Source organism: Trachemys scripta, chromosome 12 (genome assembly GCF_013100865.1).
Source record: "Trachemys scripta elegans isolate TJP31775 chromosome 12, CAS_Tse_1.0, whole genome shotgun sequence".
NCBI lineage: Eukaryota > Metazoa > Chordata > Testudines > Emydidae > Trachemys > Trachemys scripta.
The window spans coordinates 27,272,649-27,291,511 of record NC_048309.1 but is presented as its reverse complement, the minus strand read 5'-3'; positions in this window follow the sequence as shown (position 1 = coordinate 27,291,511).

Genomic DNA, 18,863 nt, shown 5'->3' with positions numbered 1-18,863 from the left:
TGATCAGCAACGTAACAATGAAACAATGTTAACCAGGATGACTTTAAGTGAAGAGTTACTGTATTGTCCTACAATACCTTACACAGCATTGTTTGAAATGTGGCAGACAATGTTTACTACACAGGCATCGTCTTCCAGGAATGAGGTTCTGGAAGAGGAAACACTCGGATGCATTTAACAGCCATTTGCTAGATCCTCATGACAAATGGTTGGAAGATAAAATAACTCCTGAGCCTTTGTCTGTCTCTGAAAATAGACCCAACCTGAACCGTATGCAGATTCTGAAATGTATAGCTGAACACTTTAGTCGTTTTTAATTTTCAAAATATCTTCGAAATAACCATATTCCTGGTATTTCACTATTTCAGTTTATGGTCCTTATGGAAACCAACAAATATGGATATGCACCAAAGATTTAAAAGAGGAAGATAACCAAAATTTAGTAAACCTCAAAGTTTTGGGCTCAAGCTTCGGGCTATTTCAGGTCTTTTACTCCTTCATCTAAACCAATTTTCTTATCACATACGTGGCTATGCTGCTGAACTGCATAGCAAATGTTGCTATTGCCTCATGTTCTAGGAGACTGCTGTCTGCCAAACTGTCTGTTCTGTTTTGTTTAATCTTAGTCTGCTAGTGCATCAGAAGTACCCTGGAGTCAGAATTTCAGAGCTCTGCTTAAGAAGAGCCCATCAGGCTTTGAAGTGCACCTGACTATGAGATCATGTAACATTCAAGTTTCAAGGAAATCCTCTTCTGTTTTACCAGATAAAAGAAAGTTTCAAATTTTATTTTCATGTCATATTGATCACAGAGTTCCTTTAAATACTTTTTTTCCTCTCTCTCTTTTTTTCTCCTATTAAAGATCATGATGAATTATTTAACTTTTCAAAGCAGGGTGTAGGGATTTTCGCTATATGCAACATGGTAGCTTTGATTGGACTTATGTGGCTATCCTTACCTCCCACAAATGTGGAGCAGGAATTTCTCTTTGAAGAAAACCAGCAATTACCCAACTACAGTAAATACCATTGATTCTTTGCAAAGTGCATGTCCCTATCTGACCAAGTTATTTCTTGGCCCATCTCTGAAGTACCTGAGCAGTAGGCATTCTCTTGCAATAGTCTGTTTGTGGGGGGGGGGGGGGGAGGGAGGAGGAGGATTTTCCATGCTGGAGGTCTGCCACAGGCTGAATTTTTCTGGAGAACTTTCAACAATGTCCAGATGTTTCTGAGAATGAGACTAGGGAAAATATATTGTTTTGCTCATGTTAAAAAAAAAAAAAAATCTTACAACTGTTTTGGAGCAGGGACTTGAAATTTGGGAGTAGCTCACCCTGGTATCAGGGATGTGGCTTTTGCCGTTCCCCTGCAAATCCACCCATATTTGCCAAGTTATAAACCTTTGAAAAATCTCAATTTACACATGCTCAGTAGAGATTTGTTAGAGTTTGGCAGCTAAATTCACTGAAGATTCCATCTACACTGAGCACGCTCCAGTCCTGGGATGCGGGGGCTGAGCAGGACTTTCACTGTAATTGCTACTCCTGAGGCAGAAATCCAGCATGGAAAATTAAGTTTGGCAAAGCTATAAGCAACTGAAAACAGAATTGTATAATGGGAAGTGTCAGGCAACCTTAACCATAGGGGGCGCTACCAGCCCTACCTATAACACACACACTTTCCTTTTAGGTGGTCAGTGAGATGCTAAGGGATGGGTGCAAGTCTGCTCTCAATGAAGGTGATATTGATTACTTCAATATATGCAGCTCAGTCATCGAGAGATGTAATGATTATTGCTTTTCCAAAAGGAGTGGAGGTAGATCCAATCCACTTGCCAGGAGGCTTGGATAGAATTTGATTGAGTGGTTCCATCAGAAACCTTCATTTATGGATAGACACTATCAAGCCTTACAGGTTGCGAGGTGCTGTACAGCATTATGGTCCCTTTATACATAAACAGTGTAAGTCATTGCCCTAGTGACGTATAAGCCATTGAGAAGACCAGGCCTGCACGATTATAAGAAACCTTATGATAGCAGTGCTTGTTGTGCCTTTTACTCTCCCCGCCATCTGCACATTTCCTCTCTGCACCTGGCAGGGCTGGAATTATGGCATGACTAGAGTATAGTTACTGGAAAGCTGGAGCAAAGAGAGGCCCTTTTCAGGGGGTGCGTGCAGAGCAACAATAATATAACACTGGTCCAGCAGGCAAAACATCATGTTTGTTCTCATTGTTCAGCTTTTGAAAGGCACCAGTTGTGAAATCTACTCCTCTGCCTGATTTGTGTGTTCTATTACTGGAGATATTTTAAGGGTTGTCTGGCAACAACAGTCCTAAGTCCTTTTTCATGAAAATCTTCATTTGCCATAAAATTTTATATTGAGGGGTAAATATTCAGTTGTCTTGTGTGGAGTCAATTTGCCCCTGCAAAAAGATATGCACTTTTTTTTTTTGGCATCCCCATGAATTGCTGGCACAAATGTGAGCAGGTACACATCTAACTGCCTCTTCTGCACCCATTTGAGCTGTGAGGTGCGATTCCCAGGTCACGTAGACACACCGGGGCTAGCTGTGCTCAAGCTAGCTGGGTGGTAACTTGAGCTAGCTGCCTGTGTACATACCCCAGGGAGCAGGTGGGATTGTACTTGCTGTGGCTAGCCCGTGGTGCAATGGAGACACTGCTCATTTTAGGCACTAGCTTGGACACAGCTTGAGTGGGTGCAGCTGTGCGTTCTGGGAATCACACCTCCCAGCTCAATTGTAGATGTGCTGACAGTCAGTGAGATGTGTCTCCTAAGAGCTGTATACACAATTGCCTGAGGACACAAAGTGTAGAAGGAGTTTTACAAGCACAAACTGAAATCTCCCAATAGGAGACTAGACCGCGGAAAACGTGACACTTAACAAAGTTATATTATTACCTAAGAGCTGTGTTAAATTATTAAAAGCTAAATGTATAGTGACATTATATACATGCTGGATTCTTCTGCAATGGTTGAGGGGTTGATGAAGGAATACAATCTATGTATTGGGACAGCAGATTTTAAACTCCATCCAGCCTTTCTCCTGGATTTAAATACATTACAGTGATCCGGGGGGGGGGGGGGGGGGGAGAGACAACAAACATTGGAACAGATCAATGATGTAGTGTTGTGTCTTTGGTTTTACATGGTAATAAATAAGAAGAAGAAGAAGAAGAAGAAGAAGAAATAACAGAGGCACATCTGGCTACTAAGTAACCATGTTTCCTAACTATACACAAATGTAAAGCTTACCTCCATACAGCCTGTTCCACTAATTGGTGTCTGGCAGCTTGCAAAATATAAGACATTGAGCACCCCTAGAGAGATCACAAACTATGTAAAGGGATACAATTCCTTCTCCTTTAATGTAAAGGATCTTAAAACAAAATTAAAAAAAAATGCATTACTATCAAAACTACTGTCATTGATGAAACAACACGCGCCAAGTTAAGTCTGACAGGTGGTTTATGACATCTTTCTGAATAAGATTGCTTAGGCATCACAAGTAGGGTGACCAGTCAGCAAATGTGAAAAATCAGGACAGAGGGTGGGTGTGGGGGGAGGGGGAAAAATAGGAGCCTATATAAGAAAAAGACCCAAAAATCAGCACTGTCCCTATAAAATCAGGACATCTGGTCACCCTAATCACAAGTGACCTGTACTTTACAGGTTACCTGTACTTTACAGCAACATCTTCCTGGTCTGGTATCACTTGTGGTAGACGCAGGCCCATGAGGCTTACTGGCACTATCACGAGTCACTCTCTGTGGCTACATTGCAGGCTCGGTATTTTCGATAGGCAGCTCTGGTGTAGACCATCCTGCTGAACTTATGCTCAAGAGCTGGTATATGTGTCTTCTCCATGACATGTCCAGTGTCAGGTCCACCCCATAAGCCAGAGGACCAGTCTGTGAGGTGATCACTCCAGGTTTCCACAAATTATTGCAGTCACCTCTTACTAAGACTTTTCCTCCCATGTGAACACTGCACAGTTGGGTGTGACTATCTGTGGTCCTTCGATCACACTGTTTCTTAAAAACACCCCTCTCTAGAACAGGCTTTAAAAAGTCCAGGTAAGACTTAAAATTACATCCTACAAACAACATCGCTGGTGTCTGGCTCATAGTAGCATGAGCTGCATTCCTACAGGCCAGCTATGGTGACCAGGTAGCAAGTGTTAAAAATAAATAAATAAATAAATAATCAGGACAGGGAATAGGGGGTAATAGCCTATATAAGGCAAAGCCTTAATATCAGGACTGTCCCTATAAAATTGGAATATCTGGTCACCCTAAGGCCAGCAGAAAAATCTACTTTCTCCAGAGCCATAGCACAAATTGCTTGCTTGAACGTCTGGGCAAATCTTTCTGCTAATCCACTTGTAGCAGGAAGTCAAGGAACTGATGTGACATGTTTGATACAGTTTGTTTTGAGAGATAATTGAAACGCTTTGGATGTGAATTGAGCTCCCTTTCCACTTTGCAATCTGTTCATGAACTCCTGTCTCGAAAACGAGTGTCTTAACACTTCCACTGTCTGCACAGAAGTATTTGAATTCATATTTTGCACCATTGAGAATGGACATCTACTGCAATCAAAAACATATGTCCCATAAATAACCCACATATTCTATGTGGATTCTCAGCTACGGGGATAGTTGGACTCTCCAAATGGTGCACAGGAACATGTTTAGGCCTATGTTGTGTTTGCTGACACCTTGGACAGTATTTTGTGTTTCTCCATTTGTGCATCCACCCAGGCTACCACACACAAATCCATTTTCAGAATTCCTAAATGGCCTCATGTAATTCTCAAAGAATGTGTGAGCTGCTTAGAAATAACCATTCTCGTGCCCCACATTAGGGAACCTGGATATACACTTGACTGTTCTTTTTGAAGAAAGACATTGGAAACAGATGTTTGTGCGCACAAGTCTGTCCTTTCATCATAACATCATGCTCGCTAGCCAGTGCTAGATCATTTTTAGTTTGGCATTTGTCACTGGCAAGGGTTCAATTTGTGCCATGTAGAACATATCACTGTTCGCTGGCTCCACAGCAGTATCCTTGCCTGCCTCTTCCAAAGGTAAGCATGACAAGCAACTTGCCTTCACATGCTGGTTGATACTTTTGTACTCTGTCATACCAGCAAAAGCCCAAGAATATTGCCTGGCGTTAATTCTTTCCCATACAGATAGTGGTGGAACTTTTTAACTCCTCAAACTGAACTCGGAGCTCCTCTATCAATGTGAGCATAGCTCAGTTCTGCCAAGGTACGAGATCTAGAAGCAAAGGCCATAGGACTTTCAATCTAATCTTCCATCACAGGTATAATCATGGTTCCTACTCCGTATGGGGAAGTGTCACAAGCTAATATTATCAGCAAAGGTGCACTGAGCTACATGCTATGCTAGGTTAATGGTAACCTTGAAAGCACCTCAGATACTTGTATCCATTCCTTTACTGGTGCCCTATTCAGTCGAGTCAATCTCAGCTACAATCCAGAGTCCAGGAAGGGCTGAAGTTCAACTTCTGCCTTTCCCATATCTCAAAAGGCACTGGACAAGCTTTGCAAAAATTTAGGAATTGCTCCCTCTTCAAGAACAATGTTGCTTTCATAGGTTTTAAGGTTCTGATGCCGTCCTGCCATGTCCAAAATTTCAGCTAATTCTTGCTTTGTGCCAGCATCCCTTTTCCAACACATTTCTAAACCTTTATTTCCTTTCTAAAGCATCAGTGTAACCCCAGTCCCAGTGGCTGCAGTTTCTTTAGTTTCATTTGCACTAGGCCTCTGCAATCACTCTCCATTCCACTGTATGCCTGGGTTAGGCTCCCTTGAGCATCACCAATTATTGTATGCTTTTGCACATTGATACTGACATGAAGAAACCCCACAGGCATAGCTGGGTCCCATCTAACCTTATTTACTAACTATATGCAAACATGTAAGGCTGATTTCTGGTGGCTTCCAGAACACAGAACATCAGCACCAGTAGGAAGCTCAAACTATTTAAAGAGATACTATTCTATTCCTATACACTACATCTGGCTAGTCCAATTGCCAACAATGGCCAAGGTCATGTGTTGTAGGAAGGTGTAAAACCGCCATAAAGCACAATATGGTAAAGTGAAGGAATATTTCATCCTGAGCCCTGCTGTCGATCCTGTTTTGACCTGAATTAGAAGGAATAACTAGATCACCCTACCCTAATGATAGACATTTTTCTGAGTAAGAATAGCATCTAAGCCCTATGTAAAATTTTCTAGGTTACAATATATACTACAATATCATCCGGTGATGGGGAGTCCCATAGGTAATCTTCCCACAATGCAGTCAAAAAGCTAAAATCTTGCATATTGCTTTCACAATGTGAGGGATATGTTTAAAGCAAATTGTCTCCTTTGCATCCCTCCTTTTATCTGCTTCCAAAGCCCCCAAAATCCTTTGCTAACATAATTGGTTGGCCTCTGAGACACCCAGTATTTATTACATGCCAGAAAGGTGAAATTAACAGTTTTATAAAAATCTATGAACAAACTGATAGTTTTACTGAAACTAACACTATTGTCAATTTTTGGGAACCATTAAATTTCTTCTCCGACTTAACAAATTCATGATCCTGAACACAAATTCAGGTATTGAACATTTATTAGATTTGTGAAATCTACTGTATCTTTTGGACTCAGGATTTCACTTTCATACCTGTGCTGGGTTTATGTAATGGACAATATTTTATCAGATTGAACAATCTAGTAGGGGGAAAAAAGATTAGCCAGTGAGTAAAGCTGAAACAGACAAATACTGACCTGAATTATTTTCTATTTATTGCAAATATACAGTTACAATTTAGCCAGAAAGATATCAGCACTCAGGACATGACCACTACAACGCTGAGCTACACAGTGGTATGTTTGTTGCCAAGATTTATTACTTTCATGAATCTGACTGCAGAACTCTGAAAAACTTCCCATATTATTTAAGTATGTCAATTCAATTGTGATTTTCCCTTGTCCTACTATGATGGCTTGTATACTTGCCTTGTACTAGGACATCTATTTGTAATGCACATGGAATCAGATTTTCAAAAGAGGTGAGGACCACATGTCCATGTACTCAGCACCCAAAATTGGGGTTGGATTTTTCCAAAGTGCTCAGCACCCAGCAGCTCTCATTGTGATGCTGATGGCCACATATTCACAATAGCTCAGCATCCAACATCTACCCAACATGCCAAGCTCTTCTGGAAACTGGCGCTTTCGAAATAAAAAGGTTCCATTTTACCCAGTTCCTTTTCAGAGCAGAGTTGCACATTTAAACACAGCTGTATGCATTTTATTAAATCCAGTTCTTTCTCTCTGAGAGTGTAAGGAGGAGATGAAGACGGACTTGCAATCATTTCAACTTCTCTTCTGTTTCTAACAGAGATGTTGATGGGATTTAATCTTACACTTCATTTTAGACCAAAACGGAGACAGCCAAATCTGATGAAAATTATTAATTACTGGACTCCATTGCTGGCTAGGATTAACCCTTCAGTTGATACCAGTTAATGTCTTATTGATGTTAAAACAACAGGTACAGCTTTTTTTTTTTTTTTTTTTGAAGTAAAGTGTTGATAAAGCTGCCTGGGAGGATAATGCCAGTCCGAGCTCAGGAGAAATAATGTGAGCACAGACACTTGCTAACCTCTAATTATAAGATCTGCCATTGGCAAAAGTCTGTCTGAAACTTTTGACACATTGCAAAGCACAGCCTGGCTCTTGTCCATACATGGGGGTTTTGATGGTATTTGCATCAGAAATGTCCAGGCTGGTTTCTGACCCCTACCCTTCACCTCTTCTTTCTCACCTCTTCAATCCTTCCCTCCCCTCACCCTATGATAGCATTGTGCCAGTGCCATGCACTGGAAAATCTGCCAGGGCCCCAGCATCAGGAGGTTGGCTTAATTGTGAGATTTAAAAAAAAAAAAAATTATGGGGGTACTTTTTATTTGCCTTCAGAGCTTTTTGGGTGCACTGTGGTCATATTTTTAAGGTTTTCTCCACAATCATGAGGGCTAGATACTTACATTTTAGCAAACCTCAGAGTTCACATGCCAACTCTTGACTTCAGGAGCTGGGCACTGAAGAAAGACATTAAATATTGCAAGACTCATGAGAAAATCATGAGTTGTGTGACAAGTTTGGGTAATATTTTTAGGATTCGAGTGCACATCTCAGTTTCCCTTGGGGCTTTGCATGGCTAGGCACTGAGTGTCAAGGGAGGGGATGAAGTGTTTGATTCATGTAGCAGCCTGGTTGGAGGCCAGAGACATTAAGAAATTGAGTAAAGTCTATACCTGTGACTGGAATCCCCAATGGCTGGGAAATTCACGCCCAACAGCCCCCAGCCAAGAGGAAGGAATCCCCCCCTTCCCCTCCCCCCGCTTTGCAGGGAAGCAGAGCAAAGGTCCCAAGCTGGAGAAAAAAAAAAAAAAAAAAAAAAGAAAGGTGTCAGGTGGCTGGGGTAAGAGCTGAGCATTCAGAGACACGGGTCTCTGACCTGGGACTGAGTTGGTATTTCTAAACTACAAGTGCTATAGTGGCTGCCACTGCAGTGTAGACACCTGCTACAGCAACAAAAGGTTAGTTGGGTTTTTTTTTTGGGCCTATTACCAATCCTCTGAGACAACCATAGTCCTTTCACTCTTTAAGTATTATGGGCCTGTGTAGTGAGTCAGTGTGGCTCCCCACCCCCCGGAAGGGGAAGAGCCCATCCGGAAGCCGGAGTGGGCAGAGCTAGGGAGTTTGAGGCCGCCCCTCAGAGGGTCAGGCGGCAACCCGGAAGAATAAAGCCAGACCCTCAGAACTCAGTCAGGCCCCAGCAGCCAGAGAGACCAGACGTCTCCAGCCTAGCTCGGGGCTGGGAAACCTCCGCGGCCTGGAGTGGCCACCAGGAGCCGGCGGGCCTGCCCTGTGCCTGCTACCCAGAGGAGCTCCTGGACTTGCCAAACAAATCCCTGGCTGAATGAACCCATGGTCCAGGATCCCCGCAGAGGCAGACGCCAGCACCCAGGTAGGCCCTGAGGGGGGGGTGTGGAAGTAGCCCAGAGACAGCTGACCCCAGTCTGGCTGCAGCACTGCCAGAGCCTATGTCAGTGTGTTGTGGACAGGATCCCCACTGACAGCAGCGGGTCTTCTGCTGCTGCTAGGGCCCTGGGCTGGGATGCAGTGGAGTGGGAGGGCCTGCGTCCCCCCTGCCACCCACAGTCTCCCCCTCTCTCAAGCCTGTTGAGGCTTAGGCCTATTACCGGTGCTCAGCCCTGCCTGAAGGCCTGAGCTCTGCTTCACTGTTTGTTGCCCCACCCTGACCTAGGGCCTGGGCTTCAATACTTTATTTACTGTTGCTTGACCCTGACTAAGGATCTGAGTCCTAACACAATGTTGGTGCCCACCCTGACCCAGGGTCGGGCTGCCTGTATCTTTCAGGATTGCAAGGGCTGCCGGGCGAGACCCTGCAGCCGGACAAAGCATCTAGGCTCCAGCAAATAGTGAGTCGGTGTGGCTCTCCGCCGCCCTGGAGCGGGTCGAGCCCCGGCAAACTCGTATACAGCTTGGTTTTCTAAAAGATGCCTGGGCTCCATGCATTCTTGGCTTGAAGATACCGTGCCTGCAGGCACCACCTGGGAATGTGTTTGATATGTTGCCAGACAGGAGCCTAACGAACCTGTGTCTGAAAACACCTGATTTGCACTCACACACAAATGCCTCTGCTTTCGAAACAAGCCCTTTCAATGCCTCTTATCCAGCTACCAAGATAGGGGCTCCAGAATGTGCACTAAACCAGTTCTTCCAGACTTGGTGTTTCCTCCCAATGTTTGATCGGAGACCTGGCTGCCAGGGATGCTGGAGCAGACCTCAGGGAAGGGCTCAGCAGTGGAGGTGACTTCTATTTTTCCAGTTTGATGCACAACTGTAAATCGGTTGATTTGGCTGGTAAACAAAGCAGCCGTTCAGGCTGGTTCTGAATATTTCAGAATCATTGCCCCCAGCTCGCTTTCTGCCTTGCTCTCATTTATTGCAAATCAAGCATGACAGCCTGGCTGGTTGTGGAGAACTAGGAAAGTTCACATGCTTTTAGCAGCAATGGGCAAACTTCAAAGGGTTTGGGAATTCGATTTGGATAGACACCCAGATGTTCATCTGTTGCTCACTGCATGATAAGATCCATCCAAACCGCTTAGCTCTGTGAAATCAGGCTGAAAATCTAATATGGACACAGTCTCCCATGAGATTTCTGATACTTCCTGCTTCTGGTAGAGCTGGAAATACCACAAGGCTCTTGTTATTGTAGAATCACATTGTTTATGTTTCCAGGACCATCTGGAACTAGAAAGAGTAAAGGTGGCAGCAAAAGTGAAAAAGAACTCTACAAAATTAGCCCAACATTATCAAACTTCCCAAGAAGGTCACTTTCCATTACGGCTAGCTGGTGGGGTTGGTTCTTATTGTATATGGGTTGGCTGAACCTTACATAATCAGAAGGTGATGTCAACTTTTAGAAGGCTAGAGGCACCCAGATTGCTTAGAACAGCAGATCAAATGCATTCCCTTAGTTCTACTTAGATTGAGTGTCATGTCAGCTATTGTCAAGCCACTGTGACCTATGAGGGCAAGGGAATGGGGTGCCTGAAACAGGCATCAGCATAGCATGTGGCAAAGAAGTCTTGCATTTTAAATGTCAAGTCGCCACTGCATGCCAGGCCAAATTTTGGCCCTTGCCCTTATGGCTCCAATGGCAACCTTTCAAACAAGAGTCAAGGGTACATCACTGCCATGACATCTGCCCGAGTCTCAGACAGCCTGACACAACTGAGGTGAGTCCCATGCACTCGTTAATCTTGTTGGAGCGTCAGCTCTAATGGCCAATAGTCACACTTTAATGTCAACATTCACTATCCCATTGTGGATCATTTTAGCAGATGGAAAAGGAAAGGGTTGGAGTGTGAAGCCTTTGAAGAATAGGAATTCAGAGCTGCTGCAGGGAAGGAAATGCAGAGGGAAGAACAGAGACTGAGGAAAAGAGCAAGAGAAACAGAGGTATAAAAGAAGGATGGGAAAGGAAGAGAAACTAAGGGACACATAGCACTGGCCAAAGGGAAGCAGATCCTCTCACTGAGTAGAACTGCTCAGAAAAATATTCCTTTCTGAAAATCTCAACTTTTCATTGAAAATTTAAATACACCTCTACCCTGATATAACGCAACTTGATATAACATGAATTCGGATATACCACGGTAAAGCAGTGCTCCAGGAGATGCGCACTCCTCTGGATCAAAGCAAGTTCGATATAATGTGGTTTCACCTATAACGCAGTAAGATTTTTTGGCTCCCGAGGACAGCGTTATATTGGGGTAGAGGTGTACCTTTTTTTGTGGTTTTTAGCAACAGAAAAATTTCATGTGAAAACTGCTAAAAACTGGGGGAAAATGGTTTGGGTTTTGTTTTCTGATGAAAATAATCAATACATTTGGCAGAAAGTGGGCACTTCAGGGTTTGTGGGGCCAGGCAGAGGGTGCACAATGCTGCGATGGTTGTGAGCGGGGCAAGAGCAGAGAACCAGGGAGTCCTCTCTTCATGGGGGCGGACTGTAGAGGCTACTCCAGCCACTGGGATGCAGTTGCCTTCATGGAGCTGCTCTACAGTGTGGAGGAGGATTCCCCCTACATCCCCCATGCATCTCCTCAGCATCCAGCCCAGGTGCTGTAGGGTTTTAACCTAAGGGCAGACCATCAATGACCATTCAGGATCAATCAGTAAAGTGCGCTGCCCAGCTCAGGGGCTCCTACACAAGATGCAGTTTGTTAACATGTCTATGGTATGGAAAGAGTTTGTTCATGATTTGAATCCCCAGTCATGCCCTGCTGGACCCAGCTACATCCAGAAGGATGGAATTTTCCACTGGGTAAAACTGATGGTCTCACAGCCGCTGTCCATCCAAGACAGGATGTGGCAAACAGGAGAGTTTGGTGAGGGAGTTTACAGGGGGAGTGTGAGCAGGAGTTAAATACGCCTAACATTCTTTGCACTTAAAGGTCAAAACACCACTTGATAAAAACAAAGCACCAACAAGGGAACAAGCTTCGGGAGTAAAAAGAGAATGCAGGCAGAAGTCCAGCAACAGAGTGGGAGCTACCCAGTTTATTGTACCCAATGCAGCATGTATTACCACCTGCCCTATGGGCTGGTGGCGTATGTATGCCTTAGGTGCAAGGAGTGCCTCAGAGACCGTGTATGGACTTTGGAGACCAGGGTGGCTGAGCTGGAGGAGCTAAGGGAGACAGAAAGATACAGAGATTAAACTTTCCAGGACACAGTAGAATGGTCCTACCCCCAGTCTGACAGCCTTTGTGCTGTTGAGGAGGATGAATGCCTCAGGTAAGGAGAACGTCCAACTGGAGCAGAGGGAAACGATCCCATAGTTGGGACCCTCCTCCCAGATGATGTGGGATCCTCACACTGAGGATACTTCCCCCGGAGAAGTAACTCCAGTTATTAGGAAGAAACAGCTCTTAGTAATGGGCGATTCGATTATTAGAAACAGATAGCTGGGTTTGCGATGATCGGGAGGACCGCATGGTGACTTGCCTGCCTGGTTCGAAGGTTGCGGATCTCTCAAGACATCTAGATAGGCTTATGTGTAGTGCTGGGGAGGAGTTGGTGGACGTGGTACATATAGGTACCAATGACATGGGGAAGGATAGGAGAGAGGTCCTGAGGCCAAATTTAGGCTGCTAGGTAAGAGATTAAAGTCCAGGACCTCAATGGTAGCATTCTCTGAAGTGCTTCCAGTTCCACCTGTAGGGACAGTTAGACAGGCAGAACTGCAGGATCTCAATGCGTGGATGAGAATGGTGTAGGGAGGAGGGGTTTAGATTTATTAGGAACTGGTGAAGTTTTGGGGAGAGGGGGAGCCTATATAGGAAGGATGGGCTCCACCTAAACCAAAACGGAACCAGATTGATGGTGCTTAAAATTAAAAAGGTCATAGAACAGTTTTTACATGAAGGGCTGGGGGAAAGCTGACAAGTGCAGAAAAGCATGTGGTTCAGAGATCCCTTAGGGCAGGATCTATAAATGAAGATTCCCTGTCCTAATAAGGAGGAGAGGATGGAAAATGATTAAATATAGGGAAGATCTGATGAGAAACAGTCAAATGAAAAAAGTCCCATTCAATTATGCCATAAAATAAGGGACAGCCAAAAAATGACAAGTTTTTTAAATGCTTATATACCAATGCTAGAAGTCTAAATAAGATGGGTGAATAAGAGTGCCTAGTATTAAATGGGAATATTGATGTAATAGGCATCACAGAAACCTGGTGGAATGAGGATAATCAATGGGATACAGTAATATCAGGGTACAAAATATCAGAAGGACAGAACAGGTCGTGCTGGTGGGGAAGTGGAGCGTAGAATCAAATGAAGTAAAAATCTTAAATGAACTAAATTTTACTATAGAATCTCTATGGATAGTAATTCCATGCTCTATATAGCAGCAGGGCTATATTACAGACCACCTGACCAGAATGGTGTTAGTTACTCTGAAATGCTCAGGGAGATTAGAGGGGCTATTAAAATAAACAATAATAATGGGGGATTTCAACTATCCCCATATTGACTGGGTATATATCACCTCAGGAAGGGATGCTGAGAAAGTTTGACACCTTAAATGACTGCTTCTTGGAGCAGCTGGTCCTGGAACCCACAAGAGGAGAGGCAATTCTTGATTTAGTCCTAATTGGAGCACAGAATAAGGTCCAAGAGGTGAATATAGCTGGACCACTTGGTAATAGTGACCATAATATAATTAAATTTAACATCCCTGTGGCAGGGAAAGTTCCACAGTGGCCCAACACCATAGCATTTAATTTCAGAAAGGGGAACTACACAAAAAGGAGGAGGTTAGTGAAACAGAAATTAAAAGGTACAGCGCCAAAAGTGAAATCCCTGCAAGCTGCATGGGAAACTTTTTAAAGACACCATAATAGAGGCTCAACTTAAATGTATACCCCAATTTAAAAAACATAGTAAGAGAACCAAAAGAGAACCACCATGGTTAAACAAAGTAAAAGAAGCAGTGAGAGGCAAAAAGGCATTCTTTAAAAAAGTGGAAGATAAAGCCTAGTGAGGAAAATAGAAAAGAGCATAAACTCTGGCAAATGAAGTGTAAAAATATAATTAGAAAGACCAAAAAAGAGTTTGAAGAACAGCTAGCCAAAAACTCCAAAAGTAATTTCAATTTTTGTTTAAATACATCAGAAGCAGAAAGCCTACTAAACAACCAGTGGGGCCACTGGACGATCAAGATGCTAAAGGAGCACTCAAAGACAATAAGGCCATTGCTGAGAAACTAAATGAATTCTTTGCATCGGTCTTCACTGTTGAGGGAGATTCCCAAACCTGAGCAGTTCTTTTTGGGTGACAGATCTGAGGAACTGTCCCAAATGGAGGTGTCATTAGAGGAGGTTTTGGAACAAATTGATAAACTAAACAGTAATAAGTCTCCACAACCTGATGGTATTCACCCAAGAGTTTTGAAGGAACTCAAATGTGGAATTACAGGACTACTAACGGTCATCTGTAACCTATCATTTAAATCAGCTTCTGTACCAAATGACTGGAGGATAGCTAACGTGATGCCAATTTTTAAAAAGGGCTCCAAAGGTGACCCTGGCAACTACAAGCCAGTAAGCCTCACTTCATTACCAGGCAAATTGGTTGAAACTGTCATAAAAAATAAAATGGTCAGAGTGTAGCAGTGTAACGACTCACCGGCACAGTGCCTCCTGCTGGTCATCCTGGGAATTAGCTATCCAGCTCCAGAGCACCCTTTGCTGGCCCATGTCCCGCTTGCCACTGGCCCCCTGTGTCTTTCCCAGACCCCAGTGGCCTTTCCCTAGGGGTTCTGCCCTCTGCAGTACCCCACCAGTCTCTGGGTCTCCCCTCCTAGGGGAACCCCCAACCCTCTATCCCCATCTTGCCTCAGTGGCAACTGCCAGTCATCACCTGCTGCCTTTGCCTAGCCCTGGGCTGCACCTCTGCAACCCTAGTACCTGCTTTGGGTCTTCACTAAGGCCTCAGCCTGGAGAGTTGCCAGGCTTGAGCTTCCCCACTCCTTTGCCCTTCCCCAGTCCTGCTCAGCCTCAGATACCCTGCTCAGCTCCCAGGCAGCCCAGTCCTTCTCTCTCTAGCAAGAGAGGGACTCTGACTCAGCTGCTGCCTCACAGCCTTTTATGGGGCTAGCTGTGGCCTGATTGGGGTGTGGCCCCAGCTGTGGCTGCTTCCCCAATCAGCCTAGCCTTTTTCAGGAGTGGGGCAATTGCCCCGCTACACAGACACATAGATTAACATAATTTGTTGGGAAATAGTCAACATGGTTTTTGTAAAGGGAAATCATGCCTCACCAATTTACTAGAATTCTTGGAGGGGGTCAACAAGCATGTGGACAAAGGAGATACAGCGGATAAAGTGTATTTAGATTTTCAGAAAGCCTTTGACTAGGTCCCTCACCAAAGACTCTTAAGCAAAATAAGCAGTCATGAGATAAGAGGGAAGATTCTCTCATGGATTGGTAATTGGTTAAAAGATAGGAAACAAAGGGTAGGAATAAATGGTCAGTTTTCAGAACGGAGAGAGGTAAATAGTGGTTTTCCCCAAGGATCTGTACTGGCCCCAGTCCTATTTAACATATTCATAAACGATCTGGAAAAAAGAGTAAACAGTAAGGTGACAAAATTTGCAGATGATACAAAACTACTCAAGATAGTTAAGTCCCAGGCAGACTCCAAAGAGATACAAAAGGATCTCACAAAACTCGGTGACTGGGCAACAAAGTGACAGATGAAATTTAATGTTGATAAATGCAAAGTAATGCACATTGGAAAGCATAATCCTAACTATACATATAAAATGATGGGGGTCTAAATTAGTTGTTACCACTCAAGAAAGAGATCTTGGAGTCATTGTGGCTAGTTCTCTGAAATCACCCACTCAATGTGCAGTGGCAGTCAAAAAAGCAAACAGAATGTTGGGAATCATCAAGAAAGGGATAGATAATAAGATAGAAAATATCATATTGCCTCTATATAAATCCATGGTATGCCCACACCTTGAATACTACGTGCAGATGTGGTCGTCCCATCTCAAAATAAATATATTGGAATTGGAAAAGGTTCAGAAAAGGGCAAAAAAAAAATTATTAGGGGTATAGAACGGCTTCTGTATGAGAAGAGATTAATAAGACTGTGACTTTTCAGCTTGGAAAAGAGGTACTAAGGGGGGATATGATAGAGGTCTATAAAATCATGAGTGGTATAGAGAAAGTAAATAAGGAAGTGTTATTTACTCCTTCTCATAATATAAGAACAAGGGGCCACCAAATGAAATTAATAGGTAACAGGTTTAAAACAAACAAAAGAAAGTATTTTTTCACACAATGCACTGTCAACCTCTGGAACTCCTTGCCAGAGGGTGATGTGAAGGCCAATACTATAACGGGGTTCAAAAGGGAGCTAAATAGATTCATGGAAGATAGGTCCATCAATGGCTATTAGCCAGGGTGGGCAGGAATGGTGTCCTAGTTTCTGTTTGCCTGAAGTTGGGATTGGGTGACAGGACATGGATCACTTGATGAGAACCTGTCTGTTCATTCCCTTTGGGGCATCTGCCATTGGCCACTGTCAGAGGATAGGATACTGGGCTTGATGGAACTGTGGTCTGACCCAGTATGGCCATTCTTATGTTCTTATGACACCATAACTACACTCATACAATTACATTACATTAAAAGAACGTTATTCAGCTTGTGAAGTCGAGGACTCAAAAGGTAGGAAATGCCAGCGTGGGCTACAGGGCGAGCAGCACCTCTGTCCCATTTCTGGTCTCTCTGAGTGCTCCCCCTCTGCAGTCAGGCCTTGTGCTTTCACCTCTCCTGGGATGGAATTTCACAATCCCCTGACTCTCAGACTAGACCCTTCTGGGATACAGTACCCTGTGTATCCACCATTCTCACCCTGCAGGTCCTCGGCCCATGCTCCTCACCTAGCCAGTCCCAGTCTCCACTCCTCAAGCTTCTCATCCAAGTCCCAGTCCCCTTCCCAGCCAGACCCAGTCCCCGCATCCAGGTTCCTCCTCTGATCAGTCCTTCTCCCCCATCGGCTTCCAGTTGTCCTCATCACAACCACCCTCCACCCATGTTCTTCATACTACTGGCTCCCCGTTCCAGTATCCCTTCCTGGACTCTTTAACCAATCTCAGTGTTCCCCCCCACCTGGCTCTTGTCCCAGTCTCCTTGGCCATCCAGTCACAGTTCTCCTGCTGCACCAGCACTCCTCCTCAGACTGGTCTCCTTTCCCCACACACCACTGGTCCCCAGCACCAGTCAGTCCCAGTATTCCCCACCTCCTAATCCAATCTCAGTCTCCCCACAACTGGCTCCCAGACTCCACCTCTTTCCCTCCTTAGCTCTCAGTCCCAGTTTCCCCTCAGCTCAAGTCCCAGTTTCTTTCTCCCACCCGCCCCCCAGCCAACTTCCAGGCCCAATCTCCTCCCACCAAGCTCCTTGTGCCAATATCTACTCCCCCCATCTCCCACCCTGTATGGCTTTTATCTCCTCCGCATATGAATCAGGCAGCTTCCTCCTCCATGCTGCCAGAGCTCCAGCAGGGGGCTCATTGAGCTCACAGGAGAGACAGGCTCCTTGCTCTAAGTTCCAGTGCTTTGGCCCAGCCTGGCCCACAACAGCCCAGAGCCGCTATTATAGGGCAAGTCCTACTCAGCCCGGAGCTGGAGCATGTCCAGTGTGGATGGAATCATGCTCCCTCCCAGTCCCAGTGTGGTTTTTTGCACAAGGATCTTATATGGGCAAACAGAAGAGCTATGGCTGAGGTCAAGAGATGTTCATGGTCGTCAATCATAGAAGCTGTGAGGAGCTATCTATCAGGTGATGGACTGCTAGATTAATCTATACATGTTTCTTCTCATTAGGAATTCCCTCTGCTCGTTTCTGTGACAGGTTTTTTGTGTTCTTTGCAGATAAGATTGATCTGCTTTAGATTTATGGATTCATAGAGTCAGAGATTTTAAAGCCAGAAGGGACCATTAGATCAGCTAGTCTGACCTCCTGTATATCACAGGCCAGAGAATTTCCTCCAGTTACTGCTCTGTTTAGCCCAGCCATTTGTATTATATAGCGAGTATAAAAATCCTAGCACCCTTTTCTGAGAAGCGTTGGCATGCCCAGGCTTTGGAGCAGGGACATGAAATTTGGCATGTGGAACACTGCTTGCTGGTACTATAGAACCAGGAGACAGGGCTCTGATATGTCATCTTAGCTCCGGCGGAAAGCAAAAGCTTGCAGATAGATGGGAGACACAAGTACATATGATATTAGAGCAACTAAAGGTGCTTCACATGTGTCTACAAAGTATTGGCAGAAACAGGAGATGGCCCTATGTGAACTTTTCAGAGACATGTTCTGCACCTGTGGATTCATTTATGCCCCAGAGCTAATGGAGGTAGCACTGCCGGAAGCGATTCCAGTAAGTGGCAGAAGCCGACAGAAGGCAGCTATGCAGATGTGCAGACAGGAAATGGATGAATCATTTGATTCAACTCTGCAATCTGAACTCAGTCCTTTAGCAGAGGAATTTGACCCAAACCAGAGTTCTCAGAGATCATCATGAGATGAGCTCTCCACTGGAGCCGAAGTGAATTTGCCAATTACCATAACAGCTGTGGTGGTGACAGCAGAGCTACCTATTGGACTTCGAGGAACAGGTCAACCTCGAAGTCAACCGGTC